The sequence below is a fragment of the Triticum aestivum genome, chromosome 3B, assembly GCF_018294505.1.
Source record: "Triticum aestivum cultivar Chinese Spring chromosome 3B, IWGSC CS RefSeq v2.1, whole genome shotgun sequence".
Classification (NCBI taxonomy): domain Eukaryota; kingdom Viridiplantae; phylum Streptophyta; class Magnoliopsida; order Poales; family Poaceae; genus Triticum; species Triticum aestivum.
In genome coordinates this window covers 349,610,762-349,634,295 of record NC_057801.1, presented here as the reverse complement: position 1 = coordinate 349,634,295, position 23,534 = coordinate 349,610,762, and positions in this window count along the sequence as shown.

Here is a 23,534-nt window from a genome sequence, read left to right as displayed (position 1 = left end):
CTGCAGGCAAACGAAGAACAAGCAAGAAACTAAGATTGCAATCTAGATATTGCGAATATAAGAGGAAAGCTTTATTGATCAAGGTGGGGTTCTGTGATGCCTTTGTCTGGTCATTGAACACAAACGAAGTACGCGAAGTTGCAGCTATGGTGAACTTTAATCTAAACAAAACGCAAAGTCTAAACGACGCCCTAAGGGCTGTATATATGGAGGAAGAGGCTGGAATTTCGTGGCCCTTGGGGAAGGGGTCCGAAACCAACCCTGTCTCTTGTTTCCCCACACATACGGACTCTAAAAACAGCCTATACCGAAGTATTTCGAAAATACATGGGCCTGGCCCAATAATAAGGTGACGCAGCACCTAGAATAGCCTCTGGACGAAAGTTATGAAGTGGCATCTTGTATATTTCGTCCAAGGCTTCATGCACACATTATGGTGGCTTCAACGTCCTGAAATCATCACTTGTAACTCCGTTCTTGTTCCCCTTCCGCATGCCATCATCTCCATGCTTGTTGTTGCTCCAATGTTCATTCTTCTCCAAGCTAGGCCCTTCATTTGTAAACAAAACAAATGTATCCAATTTAGGCAGCATCATATTCTCATGAACATTAGAATCATTACCAAGGAATGAAAGTACCTGGTAATTTAATTGGCGTGCGCGAGCTCTAGTAATTGGTCCAGTATGTATAGCAGCAGGGGCTGTGGGTGTAACAATGTTATTGATGTCCTCATCAATGTGTTTATCTACCATGCGCATACGCTCTTTGTTTTGTTGTATGCATGTGTAGGATACTTGGACTTCGTGTCGACTTCCACTTCATATGAGTTGACCATTCGAGCTCTTGAGAGCGAGCCTCATACATTCGACCATGACTCGCTTCTACACCGCATTTCCTACCACTTCGACATTGTGAAGAATGCACAAGGACATGCTTTGGAGGTGATATCCTTCTATCTCGAGAACACCCAAACCATGAGCATGCATATTGTGGATCATACTTCATGTGTTGCTTGCTCCATGACACTTTGCACACATGCTAGCGATCTTGCTTCGACTTATCATTACCACATTGCCATGCCACATGATATATATGCCTTGTGTGTTGCATATAGTTCTTCACATATGCCATGTCCCTTTGCTTATCACATTCTTGACTTGATTGCCTCACACATGTTGAACAATTGCTCTTTCCATTGTGTTGAGTGCCACGATATCTTCACTACACCCTATGCACGTTATGCTTGGATTGTCTTGCACTTGCCCCATGTGTTTAGACATTTCACTATATTTGGTGTTGTGAATGACTCTTATGCCTACCATAGACCATTCATTGAGCACTTTATGCATGCTTGCTATGACCTTGAGGTAGATGCTTGTTCACTTATCACATATATTTGCATCTTGACCTCCCATTTGCATGCTTGTTCCCATGATGTACTTGATTGTGCTCAATTTATATGCTCAAATGCCATGCCACACTTCTTTGTCAAACCATATGCTATGCTTGATGACAACACTTGTTGGGTGAATCACCTCTTGAATGCTTGGTTTTGCTCTTACGACAACCACATTTGTTTTCCCACGTGCTTGTTATCTTTGCTCCTTTTGAAGGAATTACAAGACGGTGCGACATTGGAGAGTGCCCGTTTGGAACTACAAGATGACGAATGCTTGGTGATCGTCCACTTCTACACGATGCCATCATCTCTTTCCCATGGTGATTTGGATTTTGATTCTAGGTCGGATCTTTCTCAAGGGGGAGGGGATGATGCGGAGCATCCTGTGGACATCACCATGTTAAGAGTCCATTTGGCAAGTGACACGTGCCACTTCTACTTCATGCATACAAAGGTGAATCATATCCTTTACACGTGTTCACTTGTACCCTTTGAGGATGGTATACTACTTGACCCTTCTCTCATGTGCATACTTAAGTGTGAGCGGAGCTACACATTCATCATGGAGGAGTCCAAGCGCAAGAGAACAACTACACCATCCAAGACGGAAGCCTGGAAGCGGAGAAGGAAGCGCCAAGAAGAAGGCAGCAGCTCCTAGGCGACCCCGTGCGCACGGGCCCCTCTAACCCCGTGCCCACGGGCCTTCCAGGCTGGCGGTCCTGAAGACGTCGTGCGCACGGGCATGTACCGTGCCCACGGGACCCCCGTGTCCACGGGCCTCACGGACCCCGTGCGCACGGGCCCTTGCATCAGGTCTCTGGGTACCCCCTGCACACGGGCTCCACTTACCCCATGCACACGGGGCCCCCTGTGTGATGTTGCGGGCTTTGCCCTTGTTTTACCATTTCTCCCCACTTATCCCTCTCTTTGCTTAGGACTATATATACTCCTTCATCTCCTCCATTTAGACTTAGCTAAGATTAGATCTAAACACTAGAGCTTAGCTCATGTACCTCCCCTTGTGGGATTCCTCTTGAGAGAGAGACACTCATTGGACACTACTAGGGAAAAGGCTAGCAACAGCACGGGTTTTAGATGTATCAGTAGCACGGGGATAGGCGCTACTAATAAGGCGCTACAGCTAACGGATAGCAGTAGCGCGTGCTCACCGGCGCTACTGCTACACAAGTGTAGCCGCAGCGCTGTTTGCGGAAGCTCGCTACTGCTAGTAGCTCTAGCGCGCTTTACCTTGACGCGCTACTGTTATCGCGGCGCTGCTGCTAACTTTTGTACACTCGCTACTGCTAATTTAAGTAGGTTTTTTGTTATTTTTTTGGCATATTTGTTTTGTATTTGAACAGGCTTTATAGAAGAATCTTTAGCACATAGAAATGTCATCATGATACACATACAAATGCCTGCGAGACCACAAAAGTAAACATAGCATGTACATACAAATAGTCTCATCATAATCATCATCCAACACAAAGTGATATCTTGTCATCATCTCGAAAATAGCGGTACATGCAAGTCTCGAATACTTGCAACTACAACAACGTCATCCATCTAAACAAAGGTATACGCAAGAAGTGCTATCACTATGAGTGAGAGCGTAACTATGCAGTACATGAGGTGGCGGTTACGAGTCCTCTCTCGCGCTAGCGTGAACCTCAAGTAACTAGCTTCTCCTTCTTGTCTGCTTTTGAAGCCTTTATGGCTGGCGCCCGTGAACCCATTCACTTGCGCCTGACACTCATGCCACTCGTTGTACACCCCCGGAACCTTCCCTTTGTACACGACATAGCAATTCCATCTCACCATCAAGAAACTAGGTACCTGTTAGAGATGCATGTTCATGAAGAGGATGTACAATCATATATATGCAACAAAATATACTAGAGCAACACCGAAAAAGAAAGGGTTAGCAACTGGATGCAACATACAGTACGCAAATGAATTAACTAGAGGTACGCAGGTCATCATACGCAAACTAACAAAGTAGCGTTATGCAAGTTCGGCATGGACCGTGGACATCACAAAGTTTCATCGCTACAAGAAGTATACAAGTTCAACCGACACATATCATCATCATCGGCATCATAAATCACTAGAAGTTCCATCCTTCCATATCATCAAGGACGAACCCTAGCTTCTTGAACGACGTGAGGTCTAGACGTTGCATGCCTATGCAAGTTCGGACGTCAGCTCGCGGTATAGGGCCGTGGTGGAACATCCCCTTCTCATCGACGACTTCTTTCATGATGATCGTCGCAATGTTGCTTTGGATGCGAAAGAAGTCATCTCTAAGTTTATAATCCGCTTCTCCATGAGATTCTAGCCACTTGTGGATACAATCATCATTTCTGCTATTAATGCGGAGCTTTTGGTGATCCGTGTTGAACTGAATCATGAGATGGACGATGTAGAATCCATCCTTCTTGCTTGGTTTTGGGACATGGATGCAGGAGAAGTTAGTTTTATGCGCGAAACCCATCTTCTTGTTCCTTTGTTTCTTGATCTGCACGTGGCCACCTCTAAAGTTGAAGCCTTGGAGAGCATCATCTAGAATATTCATTATGTGGGTGTAGTCTTTTTTCTCGTAGTCTCTGGAAGGGTCAAAATACACGGCGTGGGAGACTTGCAGGTAAAGAACGATAAGGATGGCGCGCCCGTTGCTGCGGGGAAAAGACACCTCAAATTATTCCCCATATGAGAGAGAAGGAATGATTGAAATGTACGAAAGGGTTGTCCGGAACTGACTTACTTTGGATGATAAGGAACAAGGACAATTTCCCGGTCCTTATTCTGTACCATGAAGTTTTGGAGGTACTCCCTAGCAGTTTCACGCTCAAAGTCGCCGAGACTCAAGAAAGACTAGTGCATGTAGTACGGATCCGCCACACAAATTTGCGAGACTTCTTCACTCTTCATGACGGAGCTCATATGTAGCGCAAAAAGGAGGACGATAGGAAAATCAAGCCTCCTTGTTAGAAACATCTCAAAGATATGGTCAAACCGCAGGAAGAACACCTCCGCGGGCCGTGTGTCGACGTAGCACTTCCCCTCAGGCACATGAGCCGCGTATGTCAGATATCCTGGATCCTTTGTGGCTAGTAGGCTTTTCTCAGTTGACAGCACATGGTCGTGCAGTCTCCTGAGATCCCCTGATAGTGCCTCCAGCGGTTTCGGCGGTAGCATCGGCTCGCCCGTGAGATGGAACATGAACGCACTTTTCATGGGTACACGCTCTTCAGAATGCATCGTCTGGATGATATGTGCTCTGGCTTGTTTGCAGGCAGTTACCTTCCCCGATCTCTTCCTCTCCTTTTTCTTGGGCACACCTTCCAGACCCTTCCTTAACCCCTGCCCCAGTGTTCCCGGGCTAAGTACAGTACGACCCTCGCGCCTGGCTAGTTGAGCCTGTTTTGAGGCGGCATCTTCAGGCGTGTCCTGTGAGGATTTCATGAAGAGAGACTTTTTGCAATCCATGGTACGACCCTGCCCGGGCATATGGTTGACTCATCATATCTATGTCATATGGTTGACTCATTAGCAAGCTGACAGCCCGATTTGTCATATGGTTGACTCATCATATCTATGTCACAGTCATACGCGTTTGTATTGAGGTAATCCATTGGGTCGACCTCCGTCTCATCATCCATTCTCTGTTCTACAGGAGAAATTACATCAGCCAGTACTATTGCACCCCCTTCATCATGTCGTCCGCCGCTCTCACCCGGCACTACAGGAGCTGGTAATTGCGTAGGCGGGGTGGTGGTCTTCGCACATGCTTGTTGATGTGTGGTAGTTATTGGTGTGCTCTCGGCCGGCTCCAGACGAATAAGATTCTTCAGCCATAGCAGCACCCAATTCTTGCAGCTTCCAATCCGCGGTGCAGTCTCGTCATCCGCTTCCACATGCTGTACTGGAGGAGGCAAATCCTCGTGCCCCGATTTCACACTGGTCAAGCTAACCCTGAAGTGCCCAGCGGGGATCGGCTGGTTGTGGAACGTGCGTTGAGAGGGGTCCATTATCATCCCCTTTCCCACGTCCACCTTCTGGCCTTTGATCAAGTAGAGTATGGTGCACGGGGTTTCTTTCGCCTGCAAACACATATGTCTGTGGCGTAAATCAACCGAAAGGCAACAAAAATGGAATATTATATATATATATAATATATATATATATATATATATATATATGTTGGTGTGACATGTAATTACCGTGACGGCGTCAAGCTCAGCCAAAGACGAAGGCCCACCTAGCGCGCCTGAGACTGAGGGCGGGCTGCTATGAGTGGGAGCGGTTGTGAGAGGAGGCCCGGTTGCGTGAGCAAGTGATGGTGCGATGGTGTTGTTGTTCATGGAGTTGCTCCCGACGAAACTGGGCATCGGGAAATCATGTACCGTCTTGTCTGGATTTTCCTTCGCCCAGTTGATGATACCTGGAACCAAGTTAGTAGTGAAATCATTTCTGCAAGCAGTTACAGCTACATTGACTGCCTGCTGTAGAACTCATATTTGTCCTCGACTGCTTTTTTCGCGTCCTCGGCTACTTTTTTCTCGATCGCAAGCTTCACCTTCACGTCGATGTCCGCCTGACTAAACTTCGTTTTCAGCTTCTTGGCCTCCGGGCCCTCGTTGTAAAACACCTTCCACGTGGTGCCGTCTCCAGCGCCGTGCACACGACCATATTGCGGCCGCTCATCCAAAGGGAGTCCCTTAAGTTTGTTCAAGGCCCGGTTGAGAGGGGTATCCCACTTGGGCCTCATCGGAGAAGTAGGGCTTTCGGCTGCAAGCTGGTGTTGCTTCTCTAGTAGTCTAATCAATTTCCTCGTGATCTTCTCTGTGTAAAAAACCTTTTTCTCCTTGTCCCACTTGTAGCGGGCCCTGATGAAGTCATGCTCCAAGGGGTTGGTGAACTTCGCGAAGGGGTCTGGGAGACCCGCGGCTTCACGTTCCGCGTCCTCCTTATCCCATATGGGCCTTTTACCGAGGTAGCCACGGCTTCCGAGGCGATGCTTGATGGGGTCATGTACCTAGGGTAGGGTCACGAACCTGATCTAAGTACCTTACCCAAGGACACCCTTAGAAGAGGTCGCCTTCCAGTCGACCAACGAGGGACTCACTCGACTGACTTGAAGGACTCGACCACGAAGACTCACTCGACCACCAGGAGGTCAAGAGGCACTCCGCACTGCAACGGCCTGTAATTAAGTAGGCTTTATGATAGTAAAGACACTTTATGTGGGGCGTTACCAGTAACGCCCCAGACTTAACTCACCTTAAACCCTCTCCTACGTGGGCTGGCTGGGGTCCTGGCGCACTCTATATAAGCCACCCCCCTCCACAGGCAGAAGGGTTCGGCACCTTGTAACTCATATACTCATAATCCACTCGACCGCCTCCGGGCTCCGAGACGTAGGGCTATTACTTCTTCCGAGAAGGGCCTGAACTCGTACATCCCTTGTGTTTACAACCTCTCCATAGCTAGGACCTTGCCTCTCCATACCTACCCCCACTCTACTGTCAGGCTTAGAACCACGACAGTTGGCGCCCACCGTGGGGCAGGTGTTTTAGCGATTTTGTGGAGAAGTTGCGATTCTTCCGAGTACTTTCATCATGGTGTCTGCTGGAGTTTTGGTCGGGGGTCAAGAGATCCGTCTCGGCACTCTCACCTTCATCGCCGACGACTCCGCGTGGCTCCAGGAGGCTCCACTCGACGTAGATGCGCTCCCCGTCCGCGGTGCGACGCATTTTCGTGCATGTGTCCGCGGCGTTCTGCTGCGGCAACCGTCGACCCAGTATCGGTCGGCTCCTCCATCGTCCACCCTCCCGGTCTCCCGCCAGCGCAAGCGCTCGGGCCGGTCGAGGCTTCAGCGATGGGTGAGGCACGCGGTGGCTCGCCAATCGGCCACCACCCAAGTTGCGGCAATCGAGCCCGACGAATCTCTCTACGGCTTGTTCGATCTGTCGACTGGCTCCGTAGAGACTGCATCCGAGTGCGGTAGCAGTGATCCAGCGGCGGAAATCTTGATGGTCGACGGGCCCCGCAGTCCCCCTGGCTTCGCCCGTGATGATGGAGCAGGTGACGGAGGCGACCCCGCACGACGCCACGAAGAGTACCAGCCCGAGCCACTCGACTCTCTGCAAAGAGAGGAACTTCGCCGCAGGAACGTGGATGCCCTGCGTACTCCCATCGCAGGAGAAACCCCCGAGGCTCGTGCCTTGGAGGAGGCGCGTCTGGCCAATTTGGCCGAGCGCACTCGACTGGAGAACCTTCAGCGAGCACTCGACGAGCGCGCGCGGCAACGAGTTCCCGACACCAGTCGACGTCAACTCTTCCCGCCGACTCAGGTATATCGAACCCCAATTCAGAATTTAGCAGCTGCGACCCGTATAGCAGAGTCCATCCAGCCTTCGCAGTCGGAAGCTGGCAGAGGTTTGCTGCAGATCAGGGATCTGCTCCGGGCAGCAGGAGATCAGAATTCAGCCGTGTCTCAGTCGCGCAACAGAATTCACAGTCGATCCGTCACTGTGAATACGGTTCAGTCGGCTCACAGCCCCAGATCGCCTCCGCGGCGTGAAGGGCGCGAGAATCGGCGAGATCAATATGGCGACAGACTCGACCGAGATGATAGGCGTCGAGTGCCCAATTCCCCTCCGAGGGGTGGGTCTTACGCTCCTCGGCAGCCAGATGACAGGCGTCAGTACAGTACAGGGCGAAGGGTTCCAGTCGACCCCAGAGAACCAGGCTTCGACGCGCGATCCATTATCGTGCAAGGTTTGGTCGACCGGAACAGAGCCCATCGGGGCGGACTCGACAGAGATGCGCCCACAAGCAGTCGAGTGCATGTTTCTGGTCCTGAATGTTTCAGCAGAGCTATCAGAGCCGCAGTTATCCCTCCCAATTTCAGGTTGGCAACAGGAGTCAGCAAGTTCACTGGTGAGTCTAAGCCTGAAACTTGGCTTGAAGACTACCGAGTGGCAGTTCAGATTGGTGGTGGGAACGACGAGGTGGCCATGAAGCATTTGCCCCTCATGCTGGAAGGTTCTGCCAGGGCATGGTTGACTCAATTACCTCCTAGCAGCATTTACACTTGGGAAGATCTGTCCCGAGTGTTCATCAGAACGTTTGAAGGAACTTGCAAGCGACCAGCTGGATTGACAGAGTTGCAAGTCTGCGTGCAGAAGGCTAATGAGACTCTCAGAGAGTATATTCAGAGGTGGATCACTTTGCACCACACTGTGGAGAATGTGTCTGATCATCAGGCAGTCTGCGCCTTCAAAGATGGCGTCAAGAACAGAGAACTGAGTTTGAAGTTTGGTCGAACCGGTGACATGACCTTGAGTCGGATGATGGAGATTGCTACCAAGTACGCCAACGGCGAAGAAGAAGACCGACTCCGAAGCGGCAAGCACAAGCCGAGTCAGTCGGAAAAAGGAAACACCAGTCGGAAACAGAAGCGGAAGGCTGAACCGGCAGCTCCTGGAGAGGCTCTGGCCGTGACTCAAGGAAAGTTTAAGGGGAAACCAAAAGGATCCTGGAACCCCAAGAAGGTAAAGGATAAAGAAGGGAACGACGTAATGGATATGCCATGTCACATCCATACGAAGAAAGACGAAGAGGGGAATATCATCTACCCGAAGCACACCACTCGCCAATGTCGACTCCTGATCCAGCAGTTTCAGGGAAAACAGTCTAAGGACAAGGAGAAGGAGTCAGACAAGGCCGAAGACAAGGAGGACAGTGAGGAAGGATATCCACATATCAACTCCACTCTGATGATCTTTGCAGATGTGGAAAGCAGGAGTCGACTGAAAGTCATTAACCGAGAGGTGAACATGGTTGCCCCAGCAAAAGCAAATTATCTGAAATGGTCTCAAATACCCATCACATTCGACCAATCTGATCACCCGACTCATATTGCCACCCCTGGGAGGCAAGCTTTGGTGGTCGATCCAGTTGTCGAAGGCACTCGACTGACAAAGGTGCTGATGGATGGTGGAAGCGGGCTGAATTTGTTGTATGCAGACACACTGAAAGGAATGGGCATTCCGATGTCCCGACTGAGCACTAGTAACATGAGCTTTCATGGAGTTATACCAGGGAAGAAGGCCGAGTCACTCGGCCAAATAGCTTTGGATGTGGTGTTTGGTGATTCGAAACATTTTCGCAAAGAAAAGTTGACGTTTGAGGTCGTGGATTTTCAGAGTGCATATCATGCCATTTTGGGGAGACCAGCTTACGCACGGTTCATGGCTCGACCATGCTACGTGTACCTCAAATTGAAGATGCCCGGCCCCAAAGGAGTGATCACTGTCACCGGTGATCGGAAAAAGGCAGAAGAGTGCTTTCAGAAGGGCTCCAAGATTGCCGATTCCCAGGTGACAGCGGTCGAGTTCGAAGAATACAAGCAAAACGCAGATCCGAGTGACTTGCTGCGATCAAAGAAACCCGCCACAGAGTCTGCATTCCAGTCGTCCGGTGAGACGAAGCCTGTTCACATTCACCCGACCGACCCCGATGCAGCTCCGACCCGCATCTCCACAACACTCGACCCAAAATAGGAAGAAGCGCTCATCCAGTTCCTCCGTGAGAACTGGGACATTTTTGCATGGAAGCCCGCTGACATGCCAGGTGTTCCCAGGGGACTGGCTGAGCATCGCCTAAGAGTCGACTCATCTGCAAAACCAGTCAAAGAGCATCTTCGGCGGTCCGCCGTCCAGAAGAGAAAAGCCATTGGTGAAGAAGTGGCTCGACTGTTGGCGGCAGGATTTATCCGAGAGATATACCACTCCGAGTGGCTCGCTAATGTCGTCATGGTTCCTAAGAAGGACAAGTCGCTCCGAATGTGCATTGATTTCAAGCACATCAACCGGGCCTGCCCGAAAGATCATTTTCCTCTCCCTCGCATAGATCAAATTGTTGACTCGACCGCGGGATGCGAGAGGCTATCTTTTTTAGATGCCTACTCCGGGTACCACCAGATCCGTCTGTACGGACCCGACGAGGTAAAAACAGCTTTCATCACTCCATTCGGGTGCTTCTGCTATATCACCATGCCATTCGGCCTCAAGAATGCCGGAGCCACATTTATGCGAATGATTCAGAAGTGTCTACTCACTCAAATCAGTCGGAATGTGGAAGCATATATGGATGATATCGTTGTCAAGTCACGAAAAGGTTCCGACCTGCTCGCTGATCTCGCCGAAACATTTGCCAACCTCAGAAGATATGATATCAAGCTCAATCCATCAAAGTGCACATTTGGAGTTCCTGGTGGCAAGTTACTCGGTTTTCTCGTTTCCGAACGGGGAATCGACGCTAACCCAGAGAAGATTGGCACTATTCTCCGAATGAAACGCCCTGTGCGAGTGCACGATGTCCAGAAGCTTACTGGATGCTTGGCCGCATTAAGTCGATTCATCTCACGACTCGGTGAAAAGGCATTGCCTCTTTACCGACTGATGAAGAAGACAGACAAGTTCGAGTGGACTCCAGAAGCTGATGCAGCGTTTGCCGAGCTAAAAGCTCTGCTCTCCACCCAGCCGGTGCTTGCTGCTCCAATCAGCAAAGAGCCTCTGTTGCTCTATATCGCAGCCACAGGACAAGTCGTCAGTACTGTGCTTACGGTCGAGCGGGAAGAAGAAGGAAAAGCTCTCAAAGTTCAGCGCCCAGTGTATTATTTGTCTGAAGTCTTGACTCCATCCAAGCAGAGATATCCTCATTATCAGAAGCTTGTGTATGGAATATACATGACCACAAAGAAGGTTGCTCATTATTTTTCTGATCATTCCATCACAGTCGTCAGCGACGCTCCACTATCAGAGATTTTGCACAACAGAGATGCAACTGGTCGAGTGGCCAAATGGGCGATTGAACTTCTTCCCCTTGATATCAAGTTTGAGGCAAAGAAAGCCATTAAGTCCCAGGCAATAGCAGATTTCCTCGCCGAGTGGATTGAACAACAGCAGCCGACTGAAGTTCACTCGGAGCATTGGACCATGTTCTTTGATGGCTCTAAGATGTTGAATGGTTCCGGTGCTGGGGTTGTCCTGGTTTCCCCCAGAGGAGATAAGCTCAGATATGTGCTCCAGATTCACTTTGATTCCTCCAACAATGAGGCAGAATATGAGGCCCTCTTATATGGGTTGCGCATGGCCATTTCACTCGGCGTCCGTCGCCTGATGGTCTATGGCGACTCGGATTTAGTGGTCAACCAGGTGATGAAAGAGTGGGACGTGAGAAGCCCAGCCATGACTGGATACTGCAGTGCAGTGAGGAAGCTGGAAAAGAAGTTCGAGGGGTTGGAGCTCCATCATATACCCCGACTGAAAAATCAAGCAGCTGATGATCTAGCAAAGATAGGTTCCAAGAGAGAAGCCATTCCGAGTGGTGTGTTCTTGGAGCATATACACACTCCGTCAGTCAAAGAAGATCCTTTCACCGAAGAAACTCCACAGCCCAAGAGTGCCACAGATCCGACTGAGGTTGAAGTCCCAGCGGTGGTCGACTTGATCATGGAGGTTTTGGTGGTCATTCCCGACTGGACAGTTCCGTATGTCGCATATATCCTGAGAAAAGAGCTTCCGGAGGATGAGGAAGAGGCTCGACAGATCGTCCGTCGATCTAAGGCCTTTACCGTAATCAAAGGACAATTATACAGAGAAAGCGCGACTGGAGTTGGTCAGAAGTGCATAACACCAGAAGAAGGTCGACTCATCCTCAATGATATTCACTCGGGGACCTGTGGTCATCATGCGTCCTCTCGGACCATCGTGGCCAAAGCATACCGAGCCGGATTTTACTGGCCAAAGGCGAATGAGATGGCAAAAGATATAGTGGATAAGTGCGAGGGATGTCAGTTCTACTCGAATATGTCGCACAAGCCTGCGTCGGCCCTGAAGACCATCCCACTCGTCTGGCCTTTCGCAGTATGGGGACTGGACATGGTCGGTCCTTTGAGAACAGGACGAAGTGGCTTCACGCATGTACTGGTGGCAGTCGACAAGTTCACCAAGTGGATCGAGGCTAAACCAATCAAGAGCCTTGACACCGGTACTGCTGTTAGCTTCATCAGGGAACTAATATTCAGATATGGAGTCCCGCACAGCATCATTACGGATAATGGGTCGAACTTTGACTCAGAGGAATTCAGAGATTTCTGCAACTCCCAAGGCACACGGGTCGACTACGCTTCAGTCGCCCATCCGCAGTCGAATGGACAAGCAGAGCGAGCTAATGGACTGATTCTTAAGGGATTGAAGCCTCGACTGATGCGTGATCTCAAACACGCGGCTGGAGCTTGGGTCGACGAACTTCCCTCAGTGCTTTGGGGGCTGCGGACCACACCTAATCGGTCGACCGGAAGAACTCCATTCTTCTTGGTCTACGGAGCTGAAGCAGTCTTGCCGAGTGATCTTCTCCACAATGCTCCTCGAGTTGAAATCTACAACGAAGCAGAGGCTGAACAAGCGCGGCAGGACGCAGTCGACCTTTTAGAGGAAGAAAGGGAGATGGCTCTGATCCGGTCGACCATCTACCAACAAGATTTGCGTCGTTTCCACGCCAGAAATGTGAGAGGTCGAGCCTTCCAGGAAGGGGATTTAGTTCTCCGAGTGGATCAGCACAAACCACACAAGCTTGCTCCTTCTTGGGAAGGCCCCTTCATCGTCACCAAGGTTCTCCACAACGGGGCGTACCGTCTTTACAACGTCGAGCATAATATCGACGAGCCCCGAGCTTGGAACGCGGAGCTACTCCGCCCATTTTACACTTAAGTTTTATCACTCGGATGAGTTGCAATAAAGTACTTCTGTAGTTCATGGACCTCAAAATAATAGTGTCATAGTTCCTCCATAATTTCTGTCACTTTTTATTTTTGTCCAATAAAATTCCCCCTCAGTGGGTGACTTAGCCGCGAATCCGTTTCGCCTAAGTTTGTAAAAATCCTACCGAGTGGTGAGCCAGACTCTCACTCGGAGGCTTAGCTGCGAATCCGTTTCGCCTAAGTTATCAAATCCTACCGAGCTCGCACTAAGTTATAAAAATCCCACCGAGTGAAGAAGCAACCCTCTCACTCGGGGGCTTAGCTGCAGTCCAAGCCACTCGCTAAGTTATCAAATCCTACCGAGTGGTAAGCCGGCCTTCCACTCGGAGCTTAGCTGCAGCCCTGTGCTCGCCTAAGTTATAAAAATCCCACCGCAGTGAAGAGCAACCCTCTCACTCGGGGCTTAGCTGCAGTCCAAGCACTCGCCTAAGTTATCAAATCCTACCGATGGTAAGCCAGACTTTCACTCGGAGGCTAGCTGCAGCCTGTGCTCGCCTAAGTTATAAAAATCCCACCGAGTGAAGAGCAAACCCTCTCATCGGGGGCTTAGCTGCAGTACAAGCACTCGCCTAAGTTATCAAATCCTACCGAGTGGTAAGCCAGACTTCACTCGGAGCTTAGCTGCAGCCCTTGCTCGCCTAAGTTAACAAATCCTACCGAGTGAAGAGCAACCCTCTCACTCGGGGCTTAGCTGCAGCGCCTTGCTCGCCTAAGTTTATAAAAATCCCCTACCGAGTGAAGAGCAACCCTCTCACTCGGGGGCTTAGCTGCAGTCCAAGCACTCGCCTAAGTTATAAAAATCCTACCGAGTGAAGAGCAACCCTCTCACTCGGGGCTTAGCTGCAGTCCAAGCACTCGCCTAAGTTATAAAAATCCTACCGAGTGAAGCAACCCTCTCACTCGGAGGCTTAGCTGCAGTCCGTGCTCGCCTAAGTTATAAAATCCTACCGAGTGAAGAGCAACCCTCTCACTCGGGGCTTAGCTGCAGTCCAAGCACTCGCCTAAGTTATAAAAATCCTACCGAGTGAAGAGCAACCTCTCACTCGGGGCTTAGCTGCAGTCCAAGCACTCGCCTAAGTTATAAAATCCTACCGAGTGAAGAGCAACCTCTCACTCGGGGCTTAGCTGCTGCTCGCCTAAGTTATAAAATCCTACCGAGTGAAGAGCAACCTCTCACTCGGGGGCTTAGCTGCAGTCCAGTGCTCGCCTAAGTTATAAAAATCCTACCGAGTGAAGAGCAACCTCTCACTCGGGGGCTTAGCTGCAGTCCAAGCACTCGCCTAAGTTATAAAAATCCTACCGAGTGAAGAGCAACCCTCTCACTCGGGGCTTAGCTGCAGCCCTGTGCTCGCCTAAGTTATAGAAATCCTACCGAGTGGTAAGCCGGGCTTCCACTCGGAGGCTTAGCCGCAGCCCAGTGCTCGCCTAAGTGGACTAAAGAATAAGTCGATTGCAGTAAACGCGCCTTGCTTTGAACCTGCAAAATACATTTCGATCCAAAGGCAATCATATTCGAAGCACCAATTCAAGTTTGGATCGATATCTAAAGGAACCGAGAGTGCTCAGGCGTTAAGCCTGTTAAGGTTTATCGGTTACAATTCCACTCGGCATGCCGAGGCAAATTTAAAGCGTCGAGCCAGAAGAAGTTTTTTACCCCTCCTGTGGAGGGCTGGAAGGTGCAACGAATTCATCAAGGTCAATTCCGTCGGCGATCCGAGTGGCAGCTGCAAGGAAAGTTTCCATAAAGGACCTGAAGTCGTGTTTCTTGTGTTGGCCACCCGAAGAGCCGCCAGCTTCTCTTCTCGCGCATCTTTACAGTGGACTCGGGCCAGACACAGAGCAACATCTGCACCACACCGAGCCGAGGACTTCTTCCATTCCTGCACTCGACCAGGGATCGTGTTCAAGTGAGCCATCAGCGACTCAAGGTCATTCTGAAGTGTCTCCTCAGGCCAGAGCGTCGAGTCGATGCGAGATGTGGCGGCCTTCAGTCTTGCGAGATAGTCCACGACAGCTGCAACACGAGACTCCAGTCGGAAAACATCCATGGCAACTTCGTCGTTCACCGGAGAATTGACGGGTCGAGGTTTGGCTCCAGCCGGCTAGTTTCTTCTTCAAAGTTTTGACAAAATTCTGCAAGGATGATCACTAAGTCAAGGAGATGGTCGAATGGAAAAACCATAATTGGAAATGTTTGCCAAGCATAGTGGTTTACCTTCAAGCATAAGAAACAGCTTCTTGGCAAGACCACTCAGGAAGGCCTCCAGATCAGTTTTCTTCCCAGTCAATTTGCTGACTTGGTCGGTCAGGCAGCTTTATCAGTTTTCAGTCGTCTGACCTCCTTGTTGGCGATCCCAAGAGCAGTTTTCAGATTGGTATTGTCTTGTTCAAGCTTGGTGACTGAAGCTATCTTCTCGTCAGCAAGCTTGATCTTCTCAGCTAGTTCGAGGTCTTTCTTCTGTTGGGCCTCCCTTACCTTACCTGCAAGTTACAGCAAGATCAGATTTTGAAACAAGCAAGGGGAAAAGCAGTCGTCAGGGTCTCACCAAACATACCTTCGGTCTCCTCCTTTGCCTTTGTCAGCTTCTCCTGAACCAGCTTCAGGCTCAGCTCGAGTTGAGTGTGCTTGTTTTCCAGCTCAGAGTAGCGAGCCACAAGATCACAAGAGTTCTGCGAAGAACCAATCGACTAAATGTCAAATATAATTCACTTCCGAGTGAAAAGGGAAAAAACACACGTTTCTAAGACTACAGCCGAATACAAGCATTCGACCGTAGTCTCGGGGACTACACCCAGTGGGTGCACTCAGCGTGCCCCCACTAATCCTGTTGAAGACAAAGTCGACCAGTCGACCTCAAAAAAAAAGAGCGAGATGCATTCTCTAAGACTGTGATCAACTGGCAAGCAGTCGACCCACAGTCTCGGGGACTACACCCAGTGGGTGCACTCAGCGTGCCCCCACCGGTTTGTGAAATCCAGTCGACATAGTCGACTGACAGAAAGATGACATCATAAAGCCTAAGGGCGACTGCCAGCAGTCGACCTTAGCCTTGGGGACTACACCCAGCGGGTGCACTCAGCGTGCCCCGCTAACACGGAGTTTAATCGACACACCCAGTGGGTGACTACTATAAATTCCGGAAAGGAAAAGTTTTTGGTAGCATATCCAACAGAACAAACGGTGGTCGACTGACCTGACATTGCTTTGGAGGGCAGAACTGGCGTCATAAGCTGCCTGGCTCGCATCCCGGATGGTCTTTCAACTTGCTCCATCATGATTCCCGCCTGGCGTATCGCTTCCTTCGCCGCGCCAGCTTGGTCTCTGGGACGTGGTGCATCGTGAAGAGGGAGGGCTGCTGAGCATCGTCAATGGATCTGCGAAAGGTCACCGTGTGTCGAGTGGTGTTCTCTTCTCCAATCAGAATCTCAGGCGCCGCACATCTGGGGCACTTACTGGCAGAGCTTTCTACTCCTGCGCTTCAGGGTTTCTTATCTCATCATCATCAGGGAGATTGATAAGTATTGGGTGGAGCTATGGAGAAGAATCAGGATCAGAGATCGCGAGTCAGTCGACTAAGAACGGCGTTAAGAATACAGTACCTGGTTTCGAAGTTGCTGCGTCCTCCATCTCGTGGTCATCAGCCCGGGCTGAGGTTTCAGAAGTAGCAGCACTGCAACTCCAAAGGATCAGTCGACTAACTTCAGCGTCGAAGGAAAAGTTCACACAAAATAAGAAGACTTAAGCAGCACGATTACCCTGATATGGTGGGGATGGACACCTTCATCTTCGGCAGGAGCTTGATCGGCTTCGACGAGGCCGCCCTGGGCTGCTTCGGCGCCTTTTCAGTCGGTACCGGAGAGGTGGTCCGAGGGCGCTTGGTCGACTGAGCGGTGGTCGCAACCCCCTTACCACGTTCGGTCGAAGGGTCGTGGACAAGCTTTGACCGCCTTTCCGAGCGCGGTGGTATGACCTCCTCCTCCTCTTCCTCCTCGTCTTCAACGTCATCTTCATCACAGTCATCATCATCATCGTCATCATCATCCTCTGCAATGTCCGAGTCCCATTCCTCCTCGTCCTGACTCTCGCCCCCACTCGCCTCACCCTCCTCAGTCGGAGCTTGTGCTCCATTGGGCATCGAGTACAGCTCGGTGAGGGCCTAGCAGATATCAAGACAAGGATCAGTCGACCAGTCGGCAGGGTAAACAGAAATGAATGCGACAAGAACGCAGTGGAGAGCAGAGCAAGTGTACCTTGTTTGGATCGCTGTTGTGGTCGAGTGGAGGAATCCTTCTGGCTCCGCGTGGGTTGTCCTTGTTTCCGGTAACGGCTACCATCCATCTTTCCAGAGTGACATCATCGACTGCTTCTGGATGGACTCGAGTCTCGTCTTCAGTCCCACAATACAACCACATGCAGTGGCTCCGGAACTGAAGGGGCTGGATGCGACGCCTGAGGAAGACCTCCAGGAGGTCCATGCCCGTCACTCCCTCCCGAACCAACTGCACCACGCGCTCCATCAACATCTTCACGTCAGCTTTCTCCTCCGGAATCAACTTCAGAGGGAGGGCTTGTTCACTCGGTCCATGGTAAACGGAGGGAGTCCACTCGACTGCCCTGGCGTCGACTGGACCTGGCAGTAGAACCAAGTCGACTGCCAGCCTCTGACGGACTCGGGAAAGGTCATGGGCGGGAAGGTGCTCTTATTCCTCACCTGGATCCCCAGACCCCCACACATTTGGACAACTCGGGTTTTCTCATCACCTCGGCTCGCCTTCTTCACGGTCTGAGAGCGACACGTGAATATATGCTTGAACAAACCCCAGTGCGGTCGACAGCCCAGGAAACCCTCACACATGGACACGAACGCGGCAAGATAGGCAATAGAGTTTGGGGTAAAGTGGTGGAGCTGCGCTCCAAAGAAATTCAAGAAGCCACGGAAGAAAACACTCGGCGGCAAGGAAAATCCACGATCAACATGGGTGGCCAAGAGCACACACTCACCCTCTTCTGGCTGGGGCTGCCACTCCTTCCCCGGAAGCCTCGCAGCTCCATGAGGGATCAAGCCCTCGTTGGCCATATCGAGGAGGTCATTTTCTGTGATGGTCGACTGGATCCAGTCTCCTTGGACCCAACCCTTCGGCAGGCGGGATCTGGACGAGGACCCGCCGCGGCTGGTGGATCTCCCCTTTGCCTTCTCCGACGTCGACGCCTTCTTCGCACGTTCCAGCGCCGCCGTCTTCTCCTTGGCCATGGTTGCCGGCGAGATGCGCGAAGGGAAGTTGTGCGGGGGCGAGAGCGAGCGCGCTGGGCGGGGACGAAGGGAGCAGAGAGAGAGAGAGAATGCTGAGGCGCAGCACAGAAATCCTCGCCGGGCGCATTTATAAGGTCCCTTCCGAGTGGATGACAGGTGGGCCCGGTCGATCTAATCATATCCGGGAGCAGTTATGCAGACGGGATACGTGGCGAAGAAAGCGGCGCGGAGATCGAGGCGTCTATGTCCCGTCCCATCCGAACGCCGCGGTCCGCTCCACTTCGCGCGCGTCCCCAAATTTCGCATCCCGCGGAATCCGCGAACGGCAGATCAGTCTGTCAGACGCGGGGTTTCCCGCGATCCGTCGCTCGGGAATCGTCGAAGCCCGAAAGATCACTCGAAGAAAGAAGAGAATGAATCGAGTCGACTGAAGACAAGTTGCTCACCATCGACGAAGAGATTCTTTGGTCCAGAACAATGCACAACCAGAGCGCAAAGGTTAATCGGAAACGACATCAACTCCTTCCTCACTCGAAGCCTCGATCCATTCGGGGGCTAATGATGGGGTCATGTACCTAGGGTAGGGTCACGAACCTGATCTAAGTACCTTACCCAAGGACACCCTTAGAAGAGGTCGCCTTCCAGTCGACCAACGAGGGACTCACTCGACTGACTTGAAGGACTCGACCACGAAGACTCACTCGACCACCAGGAGGTCAAGAGGCACTCCGCACTGCAACGCGCCTGTAATTAAGTAGGCTTTATGATAGTAAAGACACTTTATGTGGGGCGTTACCAGTAACGTCCCAGACTTAACTCACCTTAAACCCTCTCCTACGTGGGCTGGCTGGGGTCCTGGCGCACTCTATATAAGCCACCCCCCTCCATAGGCAGAAGGGTTCGGCACCTTGTAACTCATATACTCATAATCCACTCGACCGCCTCCGGGCTCCGAGACGTAGGGCTATTACTTCTTCCGAGAAGGGCCTGAACTCGTACATCCCTTGTGTTTACAACCTCTCCATAGCTAGGACCTTGCCTCTCCATACCTACCCCCCACTCTACTGTCAGTCTTAGAACCACGACAATGCTTCCCCGTGTTCCTTTGCTGAAGGCTCTTGAATTTCGCAGCCTTAGCCTTGGCTGCCTCGCTAACGCAAGTGTCCTTGAACTTTTCGAACTCCTCTTCCGTAAATGTCGGATTTTCCTCCAGAATCTTGGACAGGGGTTCATCAGCCTCAATAGCTCGTTTCACCCTCGTTTTCCAAGAGGCCAAATCATTGCTGAACATGCCCATGGCATGATTGTTAACCTTTTTCATATTTGGATCATCCCACGGTTGTTCTATGTTATCATCCCGGTCGGGGAACTTGAATCTCTTGTGCAACTTTGTTAGGAGCAACTGCGTCAAATGTTCTTTACTCCTTAAGTCATCGTCGTTGATGCTCGCGCATTCCCGTAGGATGCATCCTACTTGGTTCCCATAGCACTTTCCAGGTGCCATCTTTGTGATCACAGGTCGTCCAATCCCTAGTTTGTTAGGTTTTTGTATCCTCTGCTTCTTATGCTTCCTCTTTTCGGTAGCGGCATCGGGGCCGGTACCTTCCCTGCCGGTACCTTCCCCATCGGTCTCGGTGCCGCCATCGGTGCCGGCGCTGTCGGTGTCGATGTCGGCGTCAGTACCATCATCGAGGCCGATCTGCAAACCTTGCTTAGCAGTCAAATAGTCAAGGTACTCTTGTTCACCCTCATAATCCATCTCGTCTGCATCTTGGTTAGAAGGCCCAGTTTCTTCGTTGTTCGACATGTTTCCTATGATTAAGTGTCCTCATTTATTTCTAAAAGTATGAATAAATGAGAAATGACATAAAAAGAAATCTATGTGCCAGCACTCGATATGCCAACTATGTAGCAAAAAATCATGCCTTTATTCACAGGAAATTTCGGCATGACCTTTGCTAAAAAATGGACATATCGAGCGCCTGAAATTCACCGGAACAGAAATGAATCAACATTCCGGTGTAACATAGGCCACTCGGATCATTTTCCAAACATGACATGTCCAAAACATGACATATGCACATATCACATGTCCAGTTCAAATTTGCACATATCACATGTCCAGTTCAAATTTTGAAACCTAGCTAAATTCATAACTAAATAGATAACCTAATTAACATACTGCCCTAACTAAAACCTAAGAAAATTAACCGAAGAACCCTAGCATAAAGAGAGGGCGGGGGATTTACAGAGGGTGCAGGGGCGAGGAGGCAGGCCCGACGACGGCCGGGAGGGGAGAGGAGGGAGGCGAGGGCCGACGGGTTGGGGGCGAGCGCGCCAGGGTCAGGGGCGAGCGCCGGCACCGGGGTTGGGGGCGAGGGCCGGGTCGGGGGCGAGCATCGGGGTCGGGGTCGGGGGCGAGGGCCGGGTCGGGGGCGAGCGCCGGGGCCGGGTCGGGCGCGGTGGTGCGACGGGGGAGAGTGGGGATTTGGGGGGGAAAAGGCGAGATGAAGCAGGGTGGGTGAGAATTTTGGGTTAAGTGGACATAGCAGTAGCGATTTGGACAAAATGCGCTGCTACTACCTTCAGTAGCTGTAGCACTTTACACGAAATTCACTTCTACTAACTTCAGTATCTGTAGCGGCAAAACGCGCTGCTACTAACTTTGCTACTGCCAGTTTTCCTTTTTCTTTTCCTTTATTTTATCCCACTTTTATTTCCTAAGGGCAGTGAATGAAGGGAGGGTGATATATATTGCTTCATTTGACGGTTAAATATGTATGCAAAATAGGAACATATATATTACACATCATTGGACCCATGCATAATAATGGCTAAGTGTGTATACAAAATAGGAACATATATATATATATATATTACATCATTTGACCGATAACATAAGTTTCCTCGGTGTTGATGTTTTCGTTTTTGAGTCAGCTTCTTTCCCTTCTTGTTCGTCGAAGAATAATTGAGCCCCTCATTGTGACTTTGCCTTTTCCATGGAGTATGATTTTTCTTAGGTAATGTAGTATTGATTCTTCTTTTGACGTATACTTCATCATCATCGTCATCTTCCCTCATTGGGTTGCCGTACTGATCATAGTCTTCCTCGTTGGCGACTCCATCCATTCCAATGATGTTCCTTTTGCCTCTCCTCAGGACAACACGGCTGGGATTGCGCGGGTCAGTTATGAAGAAGCATTGTGTCACGTGTTTAGCGTGTACCGATGGCTCATTTTTTGCGATAGGCATCACGGTAGCGCTCTTGGCGTCAAGTATAGTCATGGTAGTGAAAATACGGCTTTCTCTTTCGACATTCTTAGCCCATCTGACACGGAACATCGTCGTGTTGTGCAGTACAGAGTAGTCAAGCTCCCAGATCTCCTCGGCCCTTCCATAAAATCGTTCAGTTGCGCCGTTGTCGCTGCCGGTCATGCATTCCATCGTCACCCCTGAGTTCTGATCATCACTGTCCATATCTTTGGCCTCCATGTAGAACGTGTATCTGTTGATATCATATGCCTGATAGGTTACGAGGTTGGGCGAGGGGCCATGTGCTAAGGCGTATATGAGCAATCCGTCCTTAGAGCCCTCCTCCGGAGGATTAGCAATAATATGCTCTTTGAACCAATGCAGGAAAGTGGAGTTGTGCTCTCTAGTAACTTCGGCGTCCGTCCTGCATACCCCCCGGTTACGATACTTCTTTGCGATAATTTCTTTGTGCAGTGCCACGAAAGGATCTACCTCGTCTAGGTGTTGTAGCACTACCAAGTTTGCTCTGTCAAAGTCACTGCGTCGATCTGAGTATGCCACGTGCAGTTCCCTGTGACCGTTGCAGTGACCATCTCCTTTGAGCCTCCCATTGTGCTTGTTAACCGGCAAACCAACACTAACACCAGGCGGCTGGTCTGCGCCATATAGAAAATTCTCACAGAAAGAGATGCACTCTTGTCCCAAATAGCCCTGGACGATGCTTCCATCCGGATGGGACATGTTACGAACGAATCCTTTGATGATCCCATTCATCCTCTCAAATGGCATCATGTTGTGCAGGAATGACGGCCCCAGGTCTATTATGTCATCCACAATATGGACACACAGATGCACCATCACGTCAAAGAACGCGGGCGGGAAGTACATCTCAAGCTCATTCAGTATCACAACGATCTCTTCCTGTAGCCTTTGGAGCTGCTTCACACTGATCGACTTTCGAGAGATGACGTCGAAAAATTTGTAGAGACCAATAAGCGTGTCACGGACGTGCTTGTTCATTATCCCTCTAAGGGCAACAGGTAGTATCTGCGTCATCATCACATGATAGTCATGAGACTTCATCCCGCTGAACCTTTTATTGTCCGTGTCTAGATATCTGCTTATCTTGCCACAATAACCAGAACTAACTTTGACTCCGGTAAGGCACTTAAAGAAGGCATTGATCTCAGCCTGACTTAAGGTGAAGCAAGAAGGGGGGCAATAATCCTCTTTCTTTATTTTCTTGCCCTTCTTCTCCCGTGCCTCTGTCTCCGTCTCTGCTCGTCTGACATTTTACGGGGCGGCATGTGCAGATCTTCCCTATTTTTCAAATCTTGCAAGTCTTTTCTTGCCTTCGGCCCATCCTTGGTCTTATCCGGCATGTTCATCAGTGTTGCGAGCAAGCTCTCAAGGACATTCTTACAGATATGCATTTGATCAAAGCAATGAGGTGTATCGAGTTTGTGCCAGTACTCCAAGTCCCAGAACACAGACCTTGTCTTCCATACCTTCAGCAGCGGCTCTGGCGCCTTTCTCATCATCTTTCCCGGCGCGGGGCACTCCTTCCAGTTTTTCAACAGCTCATCAATTTCAGCACCGCTCCGCTTACGTGGAGGTCCTCGATGCTCAGCATGACCATTGAATAGATCTCCACGGTTTCTGCACGGGTCGTCCTGTTCAAGCCATCTTCGATGCCCCATGTACACGATTTTCCTAGACCCGCCATCTTTCCTTGACGTTAGCTGCTGAGACGTCGTATCATCCATGCACCGCGTGCATCCGCAATATCCATGGCACA